Here is a 10,704-nt window from a genome sequence, read left to right on the forward strand (position 1 = left end):
AAGGGGCTCTGCAATCAGTTTGGAGTCACAGAGACCCCAGAGTGAAACACTGCCTGGGAGTGCACTATTCTCACCATCATCACGTGCGAGCCCCTTGTTGCCGGCACTGTGGCAACCCATCTCGTGCAGGCTCTTCCTCTTCGCACGGACACTCTTATTTACCAAGAATGATGTACTTCTGCAGATAATTAGTCCCGCCTGATAACATGTCAGAGTGTGTGACACAATGACTACTTCCTCTGGGAAACATCTGTTTGTTCTTCTGGCAGTCCGTGGAAATTTCGATAATCTTGGGGAGGGAGGGGGGAAAGAGGAGTTTATATGAAGGGCTCAAGTAGAAAATGTTTTGGAAATGATGCAGCATAGGTACAAATGCTTGATACAATGATCTATGTTAGAAGAACTTGTAAGAGCTTCCAATAAAATGATATTTTTTAAAGAAAGAAATGTCAATAATATACACCAAATTTTCTTTGGTTCTCATTATTCTTTGTCTAACTTTCTCACATCAAACACTCAAGACCCCAGGCACTCTGCAACAAACTAGGAGGTAGAATAGAACCATGAATCGTGATATTACACCAATTAACTGGAAATTCCCACGAAGCCATAACTGTAAACCTCCAAGTCAAGAAACTAAAGGATGGAGATGTTTGTTTGTTACTGATAAGTCTCAGCAGCTACATTTCATTGTAAATCCATGACAGATTTGCCAATTCAACTTTTTACAAATACACAATTTATGGACAGTACTTAACAATAATCAGTCGTGTAACCCTAGCCTTAAACATTGCAATCTTTCCATTACTATTAACACCCCCTTCTCCTCCTTCTTCCTGCCTCTGGTAATCACTAATAAACTTCATATCATTCACCTTTTCTTGTCCTTTATATAAGTATGCAATATTTGCCTTTTGTGATTGATTTATTTGCTTCAGCATAATAACTTCCAGCTCCATCCATACTGTACCAAGACTTCATTTTTCCTAATGACCAAATAGGATCATATTGTATGTGTGTATCACTTTTTAAAAAATCCATCTCACTGTTGATGGGCATTTACATGATCTCCACCTTTTAGCCACTGTGAATATTGACGCAATGGACATTGCCATTCTTGAGTCTCTGTCCTAAGTCTTTGGGGGGTGCGCCTGGGGTGAAATTGCTGAGTCATGGGCAGTTCTCGGTTCAGTTGCTTGACGTAGCAGCACGCTGTGTTTTCCACAGATGCTTTACCACTTTGCATCCCCATCAGCAATAGAGACGGGTTTCCATTTTCCACACCGTCCCCAACATTTTGATTTTATGTTTATTTTTTATCTTGGCCATCCTCCTGGGAATATAATAGTAGCTCATTGTGGTTTGGAGATACTAGTCGTGTTATTTTTGAAGAACGTGAAAATCAACACAATGGAACGAATAATGACTGATAGGGAAAAATTCCAAATGTGTACGGGGGAGATGTGGGGGAATAGGGCCCGTGCCGTGTTCCTGCTGGCCTTCTCCTCATTGTCTTAGAGGCTCAGTCTGGGGCCTCCAGTCCCTCAAGTCTTCTCAGCTCTCAACACTCTTCAATTTTGTTTTATTGTTCTAAGATGCCATTGAGTTCAGTCTGCCTCCTAGCAACAGGATGAAACACTGCCCAGGCCTTTGCCATCCCAACATGGCTTGCTTTTCTCAGGTTGAACCATCCTTGTGTACCTTCTATGAATTACACTTGATCATACGGTACTTTTGTTGTGGTGGTTGTTACACTGTAGGGTTTTATTGGGCATGATTTTGTTAAGAAGTTTTGCATCTATGTTCATGAAGAATATTGGTCTTCCCAGAGGATGCACAGCGGTGCAGTAGAGATCTAGAAACACATGGAATCTAGGACAGATGGACCCCTCAGAGCAGCGGTGGGAGTGGTGACACCAGGAGGGAAGGGGGTGTAGAAAGGGAGAACCGATCTCTGGGATCTACGTGTAACCTCCTCTCTGGGGGATGGGCAACGGGAAGGTAGGTGAGGGGAGACGCCGGGCAGTGTAAGATAAGATAAAATAATAATTTATAAACTATTAAGGATTCATGGGGGTGGGGCCGCGGGGAGGGAGGGAGAGTGAAAAAAAGGAAAATGAGCTGATTCTAGGAACCCAAGTGGAAGACGAATTTTGAGAATGACGAGGGAAACGAATGTATAAGGGTGCTTTACTCAACTGATGTGTGTATGGATTGTGATAAGAGTTGTATGAGCCCAAATAAAATGATTTATTTTTTAAAAAAGAATATTGGTCTGCAATTTTCTCACTTGGTATATGATTGCTTCCTTTTTCCTTTCAGGTGTGTTCACTTTATAAAATGAGTTCAGCTTTTTGCTGTTCTTTTCTGTAGTGTAGAATTGGTATCAACTCTTCTTAAATCATCTGTCTGGCTTTTTGAGGGACAGGGAGGAGCCTAACTTTTTAATATTATGTTTTATTTCTTCTTTTTTTTACTTAAAAGTATTTTTTAAATTTAACTTTAATTTCTGAGTTAAAATACCTTTTTTCTTTCAACTTTCATAGCTATCAGATACCCTGTAAATTAGTGTGTATATTATACATATATTTCTATAACATCACCTCACATATATAATATATATGCAAAACTTTGAGAATAGAAAGAACATCTAGAAGGCCCTGCACAATGAGGGTTACTTACCTTTTATGTATATATACACACACTTTATTGTGCTGAAGCATATAACACTTGAGAATGTCTCACTCACTGATCCCTGCATCACAATTTTTTTAATTCAAGGAATGTCTAAGTATTTCTAAACAAATTACGTGGCAACTCTTCTTCCGCCCATTACCCCTAAGGAAACTAAAAACTGCAACAGTTCTGAAAAGATTGGATTAAAGTTTCTTCTTTTAAGATACAAGAAGGATGTTCCACTACAGTTTTCAAAACATACAGCACAAATATCATTATGGAATAATTTAGAAACCAGGGACAAACAGCCAACTGACTACCAACTTGGTGAGAAGTGACAGACTTCCACTCCTTTTTTTAATTCTTCTGAAGCTTTCTTGCCCCTGGAGGACTAAGGTGCATCTATTGTTATTCATTAGCAAGTTGGGCGTAATGCAATACAGCTTAAAAATTGGGGTGAAGGGACCTGGTGAATTGGGTTTGTTTTCAAAGCTATGTATTTAATTTTTAAACAAAACAACTTTATCACCTCCAAAGAACTCTTCATTACACTTAATATATTTGTCAAATCTGTGATTCCATTTTTTCTTTTATTGGGGCTCTTACAGCTCTTATCACAATGCATACATTCATCCAGTGGGTCAAGCACACTTGCACATATGCCGCCATCACACTCATCTGTTTGGATAGCTGACAGCACCTCCCTCATGGTGAATTGTTTTAAATCCATTTTTTTTCTTTTTAAAAAGTTAATTAATTTTGTTTATTTATTAAGGAGAGAGAGCCCATCTGCAAGGCTGGATGTGTTTACTTTCCCTTCTCCTAGTAAAACAGCAGACTGTTTACATGAACAAATCCTTGATTAGTAAAATTTAAACAGATTTTTAGTTGTAAGGTTTTAAATATTTTCACAATAAAATTTGGAAAAATAGCAGGGGAGAAAATAGAACTGTGGTCTACTGCCCCTTCCCACCTGCTGTTGGGCAGTGATGAGATGCGCGACAAAGTGAAAGGCCTGGCTGTGTGCCCAGCTGGAGAAAGGTGCTGCCAGGAGGATGGGGTGAGAGACACTACCTCCCAGCTCTTTCCTCAGGACACAACATGGTCACCACATTTCCTGACCCACTTTCTGAGCAAGCACAAGCTCGGCTCCGGGGGAGGACCTCGTGGGGACCCCAGGGTGTGGTGCAGACCAACTAACAATGTAATAGCAGAATGGCTATCAAGGAAAATCAACGCCAGATAAGCCCTGAAGACCAAAAGAATTCTTTCATGGAACTGAACATTAGGGGTGTGTCTGGTGGATTTCTCTTCAAATTTAAGAGGAGTGATTTTTTTTGTTCAAACAGAAGCAGCATCTAGAAATTAATTCTGGCACTTGGGTTCTAGGGAGTTACAGATATGCGTCATGAATTTTTCTTCCTGTCTTATGTTTTCTATTCCTGAGTTCATACACCTGCTGGCACCTCCCCACTATGGGACAGAGGGTAGCCAGAGGACTTCCCTAGTTAAAGTGGGAAATGCCAAGCAGAGATCCATCCTCCACCTGCCTGAGCTTGCATTCTGGTTCAGCGGTAAGTCAAGGTGCAGAGAAAGAAATTTACCTAAATAAATAAATAAATAAAAACACAGCCACCAAAGACAGCCTGAGTTGCTAGGGAACACTACGCTCTTTTCTGAGAAAAGACAAGTCACACTCCTGGAATTTTAATCAAACAAGGGGGAGGACACTTCCAAGAAATGCCATGATGAATTTAAGCCATCCCAGGCCATCTACTGACTCACTCACCTGCTGGAACATTTGGAAGCCATCCAGTTTCAAAAGAAAACCACGTGCCCAACCACTCAAAGACAACCTTCAAACACATCTTTGCATACAGGTTTCACTTGGGCTAAAGTCGAGCCAGGAATGTCCCCAATTCCTTGACACAGTCCCTGGAGCCCACTGGAAAGTCATTTTTTCCTCTTCCGACTGTCAGACTGATCTGAGCCATAGTCTGCACACAAACCAGCTGCTACTTCTTTCTCTCTGCCTCCAGCCTGCCCCCCCCACCATTTTCCCCCCATGTAGGATTAGTACTTTCCTGTCCCTTCGAAGTTGCTGGAAGGACATTCCACCATGATGAAACAAGACTTCACTGTGTCCTCTGGAGGCTCATGTAGAAGAGGCATTGCTCCTGAGAATCAGAAGCTCCCAGAGAAATGGGTAAGGCAAAATGGCAACACAACAGCACAGACGTCAACTCTTTCACGGCCACACCAGACCTGTGTGGACCTGGCTGTCTCCCATGACGTCTACCCACCTTGTCCTCCCATTTCAAGAACTCTCCCCTTGCACCCCCAGCCACGGCCTGTGTCTTCTGGTCCAGAAGATCCCATAATCCAGCCTTTCTAACACCCAGCCCAGGGATGTCAGAAAGTGGCAGCTATCTAGCATCAAGAGAGTTAGCCCTGCCTCGACTTTCCTCACTTATCTGGAAAGTTGTCCAGCCCTTTCACAGGTTTATGCCGACAGACCCGTATCACGCAGGCTCGACCTAGAAAAGGACAAGAGAAGCAGACCTCATGGAAAGCCACTTTCAATGACGTTGCCATGCCTCTCAGTGAACTTGCCTTCCCAAACCCACACTAGAAAAGGAAAAATGGGAGGTCTTTTGTTTCCTGTCTAAAGACATTGGCTACTTCCTCCCGCCCTTTCCTTCTTCCCTGAACAAGCGTTCACACTCCTCCTGGCTTCTCTACTAGGGGAAGTATGTGGAAAATCCACCAAACGCAGGCGGCTTCGAGATGACAGCTCCGGGGCCTTCAGGCCCACTCTCACTGACACTAAGTTTCCTGTTTCTGAGCTCTGGCGGCTGGTCACCGGTCCAGAGCCGCTGCCATTCGAGCCTAAGGGGCAGCAGGGCATCTTCTCTCATCTCAGGTGCGCTGGGCTCTTTGCCTGACCTGTCCTTTCTGTCTTCGGTCACCTCTAAGGAGCTTCACTTGAGGTGATAATGAAGACAGAGGGCCAGGTGGGTGATGGAGCTGGGCGGACAGTGGCCCCTTCTCCTTATTCAAGGTCCTGCCCAGCACAGCACCCCCTTGTGAACGTGCTCCTGCTCTCCGGGTCTGTCTTTCTCAGAAGCATGCTCCGTCTTAGCTCTCTGGGGGACAGGGGCTCCTCCCTGCCCTGGAGCCACTCAGGGTTCCTGCTCCCATCTGGCGTGGGCTGCAGCTTGGAGAAACCTGGGTGGATTCCCCAGGGTGCATGTGGCACTGCCGCGGTCATGAGGAAAAGTCCAGGCAACTCAGGTGATAGTTGGACACTGACGGACTTGCACATGAAGGGAGTATTTCATTTCTTCAGCTTTGAAGGAGAAGGGCTGCTGCTGGCGGCGGGCTAGCAGACAAGATGGTGGGAGTCATAAATGGGGACATTAAGGACACCTCGCTGGCCAGGCATTGGAGAGAAGCGAACCTGGCCGTCAGAGTCAGGGTATATCCCGGGCCTCCAGAACGCAGGAAGCAGGATGTCAGGTTTGCGCTTCTGTTGGCCAGCATTGCTGGGCGTACGTGAGATGCACGCGCCAGGCCAGTCAGTGACTGAGCCATCCTCCAGCTCTGGATGTCCTGCCTTCCTATGGGGGGCATCACGGCAAGCCTCCTTCCTGGCCAGCAGTGGTTAGGGAGCTAAGCAGAGAAACTCCCAGGCTGCACATCTCTAGTTGGCGAATGGGGTCCAGCGATGGGAAACAAGCAGAAAGGAGGATGTTTGGCACTGGGAGCCCTCTGGGGGACTATGTCACTTAATCAAATGTTGGTGAATGGGTGGTTGGGCATCACCAGCTTGTTGAAGTTAAATTTGCAAGTAAACCTTTTGCCTTTTGTTTTAGTAAGGGTCCTCTTGCTGTAATAGTATCTGAGAGCCCGGCGCGGCTTGTCCTATTTCATCTGTGGTTTGCACTTCCTGCAGCCTGAGGCAGGCCACCTTGCCTGGGTCCTTGATGACAAATTCCCCGTCCCCAATCACCTTCCTCACATAATCGCTGAAGACGAAAGTGTGCATAAGCAAGTGTGGTGAAGAAGGCTGATGGTGCCCGGCTACTGAGAGATATAGCGTCTGGGGACTTAAAGGCTTGAAAGCAAACAAGCGGCCATCTAGCCCAGAAGCAACCAAGCCCACATGGAAGCAGCACACCAACATAGGTGATCGTGAAGGGCAGAGGAGACCAGGTCTCAAACAACAAAGGTGGGGTGGTGGTGAGAATCACATTACCGTGAAAGAGGGGGAGTGCATGATGGGGACCCAATGCCCATCTGTAGACAGCTGGACATCCCTTCCAGAGGGGTAGTGGGGAGGAGATGAGTCACTCAGGGTTCAGTGTAGCAACAATGAAACTAAAAACCTTCCTCTAGTTCCTGAACGCTTCCTCCCCTCCCAATTATCATGACCCCAATTCTACCTTGCGGACCTGGTTAGACCAGAGGATGTACAGCGGTGCAGTAGGGATCTGGAAACACAGGGAAACTAGGACAGACGAACCCCTCAACACCAGCGGTGGGAGTGGCGACACCAGGAGGGAAGGGGGTGTAGAAAGGGAGAACCGATCTCGGAGATCTATGTGTAACCTCTCTGGGAGATGAGCAATGGGGAGGCGGGTGAGGGGAGACGCCGGGGAGTGTAAAATAAGATATAATAATTATTTATAAACTATCAAGGGACCAGGGGTGGGATCGGGGAGGGAGGGGGACGGGAAAAAGGAAACCGAGCTGATTCCAGGAACCCAAGTGGAAGGTGAATTATGAGAATGACGAGTGCAACGAATGTATAAGGGTGCTTTGCTCAATTGATGTATGTACAGATTGTGATAAAAGCCTTATGAGCCCCAATAAAAAGATTTTTTAAAAATTCCCTGTCCCCTTCCTGCTGCCAGGCAATGACAGGTGGAAGTCTTCCTTCTGCAGCAGCTCCAGGATGAAGGGCAGCAGATGGGTCTGCCCGCGGCCCAGGGGCAATGGTGCCTTGTCGTCCCAGTCCGGAAACCGATATCCTTCACCTCTTGGCTTTTCCACGATCCCACAGCCAGCTTTCATTTGCACCCTCCTCGCCCCAGCACGGTGCATCTTCAGTCCGGTCTCCTCCACGCTGCACCGCCTGTACCTCCCTACTGCTTCTGCTGTCATGGCTGTCGAGGTTCTCGGTGTCAGTCTGCATTAGTTTAGATAGGGGCGTCTCATCCATTAACTTGCCATGTTATGATTAATAAGTCTGTTTGTTGCTGTGATTCTCATGTATTGCTTTCATCTTTGTGGTTTCTTGCCTTCTTTGTTCTTTCTCTATTTCTGTGTGGGTTTGAGTACTATTATTAAACCAGTGGACTGGTTTCTGAGTTACATTTTTTTATGTTGTTCTTAGGTTTGTCTGCTGTTGTTTATTTTCTGTATTGTTGACTTTCTTTTTACAAATTGTTTAATATCTCCTTGTCTTAAGATTTCTCCATAATTTACAGATAGTTTTGCCAAATGTAAGATTCTTGGTTTCCAGATTTGCTTGGTTTGTTTTCCTTTCAGGGTTTTATATATGTAACTCAGTTGTCTTCTTGCCCAGATGGTTTCTGCTGAAAACCGAGTGTCTGTGTCTGGTTTTCTTTGTAGGTGACTGTTCTTCCCCTGAACTGTGCAGGTTCTCTCCTCTTCCTTGACACTGGAATGTTGGACTATGATGTACTGAAAGGTTGTTATTTCGGAGTCTATACTGTTTCACGTTCTCTGACCTTGACTATTTGCTCCCTTTTTTTATGATGTTAGGGAAGTTTTCTTACATCATTTCTTGTACAATTTCTTTGTACATTTTGTTTGTTTTTCACTGCTCCAAATTCAAATAAGATGTAAGTTCCTCTTGTGCTCCACAAATTTCTAAGGCTTTCTTTTAATTCCTTTACTCTTTCTTTTATTTCTCTTGTTGTCGAGGCAATCATCTTCAAGCTTACTAATTCAGCTTTCCATTTCCTCAGTTCTATTACTCGGCCCTTTTATCATGCTGTTTCTGTTATCCTGTTATTTATCTTCTGGAATTTGATTAATTGTAGGCTTTCTGGGTTTTCTATTTTTCCCATTTTTCTCTTGAACATTTCATCCATCCATTGAAATTACATAAATATTATTCTTCTGAATTCTATTTCTTTTAGTTCCAGGGCCTTTTCTTCAGGATATTCCTTTGGATCTCTGTGTTGTTCAGTTGTTTTAATCTCTCTCCCTCTGTGTGTGCACGTGCATGTGTGCATGTGTGTGTGCATGTGTACCATGATGGACTGCTGTTTCTACAGCATCGTGGTCCAGCTATTCATGTTATGTGGACTTCTAGGTCATGTGGGGTTACTTGACTCTGTTGAAAGGTATAGGAGAACCTTAAAAGGCACCAAAAAAAAAGTGGAGGAAGAAAGGAGTGAAAGGAGGTAGAAGCAAGCGAAAGGAGTGAAAAAGGATGATATAAAAGTACTAAAATATCATTAAAATAAAATAATATATTTTACCAAATGTAATAAAAACTAACCAATATAGTAAAAATATCTTACAAGTGGAGAAAGGAGAAAGAACAATTAGATATAGTGGATTTGGGAAGATAAACAGATAAACAATTTTTTTAAATATTAATAGGAAGGAGGGACGTGACCATTAGTTGGAGACATCCCTTAGTCCAGCAGTCTTGTTGCTGTTGTAGGTTCAAGAGGGCCACAGACCGAGGTGGGCACTCTGTGCAAGCTGTCCTGGCACTGAGGTGGCAGCCTGAGAAGTGCTCAGGTTGGGCTGATGGAGCTGGTGTGTATACGCTGTCATGCCTGCGCTCACCCTGGACAGTTGCAACTGGGGCTGAGCTCTGCAACTGGAGCACATAGTAGGACAGCCGAGTAGCAGTTCTCGCAGAGGAGGAGGAAGGGTCATGGTGCCTTCTTGGTACCGCATATGCATGTTTCCCTGATGGCCACTGCAACAGGAGGCTCTGTGGCGGTGGCAGTGTTGGGAGTGTACCGTGCATGTGTGTGTGTGTGTCATTCTGGGAGCTGAGAAGGCAAGCTGGAGGTGGGGGCGCAGCAGCTGCTTCAGTGCCCTGCAACCTCCCTCACCCTGGGCTCAAAGGACTTCAGTAGCTGCAACGGGGGGGGGGGGGGGGATGGGGGGGTGCAGCCAGCCAGAAGCAATGCTGGGATGCACTGCACACAATGGGTGTGCCTGGAGAAGCAAAGGCAGGCTGGGGGCAGAGACAAAGGGGCAGCCACAAAGTGCTGAGTCTTTTTGCCCCCTGGAAGTAGTTGCGAATGCAGGCTGGGGGTGGGGAGGAAGCAGTGGCTAGTGACGCAGCAGCCAGAGCAGTGGCTTCATTGAGTGTTTGGTGCAGGCTGCGATCAATGATGTATCAGCGGTGATAGGAGCAGTGGATGAGAATGGGGGGAAGAGGAAATTCACAATGGGCAGCAGTGAAGGCGTTGTGTTTGGGGGTGGGATGGGGAGGGTGCAAACCATTATCATGGGCTCATCGTCAGTGGTGAATGGTGAGCATGTCAGTGTTGGCAGCTCCCAGCAGAGAGGTGCACAGAGTCTGGCAATGGCAGCCAGCAGAGGATGCTAAACTCCACATGGACACCTGTGTTCCTTCCTCCACTTGCTCTACCTGCTTCCACATGCTCTGAAGAGCGGGGACCTTGGCCCACTTAGCTTTAAAGTTGTTCTCCGGATTTCTTGGAAGCCTGGGTTTTTTTCTCCCTAGTTGTTCGTGAGGAGATTCTCCTCTGCTGGTTAGCAGTCGGCCATCTTGCTTCTCTTGGTTTCTCGTAATAGTGTTCTATAGTTTTCTTTGTATAAGTTTTAATTTCTGCGGATTTATTTCCAAGTATTTTGTTTTTACGTGACTACAGATTCAAAAACCACACCAAACTCAGTGCCATCAAGTCAATACCAACTCCTAGGGACTCTGTGGGACAGGTAGAAGGGCCGCTGTGTGTTTCTGAGACTGTAACTCTTTACAGGACTAGAAAGCCTCATCTTTCA

General features: G+C 45.5%; 1 pseudogene; it reads right to left on the reverse strand.

Annotated features, from left to right (window-relative positions):
• Positions 1–5,417: 5,417 nt before the first annotated feature.
• Positions 5,418–7,752, reverse strand: LOC142422653 (ETS translocation variant 3-like; annotated as a pseudogene).
• Positions 7,753–10,704: the final 2,952 nt, after the last annotated feature.

This window comes from Tenrec ecaudatus, chromosome 12 (genome assembly GCF_050624435.1).
Source record: "Tenrec ecaudatus isolate mTenEca1 chromosome 12, mTenEca1.hap1, whole genome shotgun sequence".
NCBI lineage: Eukaryota > Metazoa > Chordata > Mammalia > Afrosoricida > Tenrecidae > Tenrec > Tenrec ecaudatus.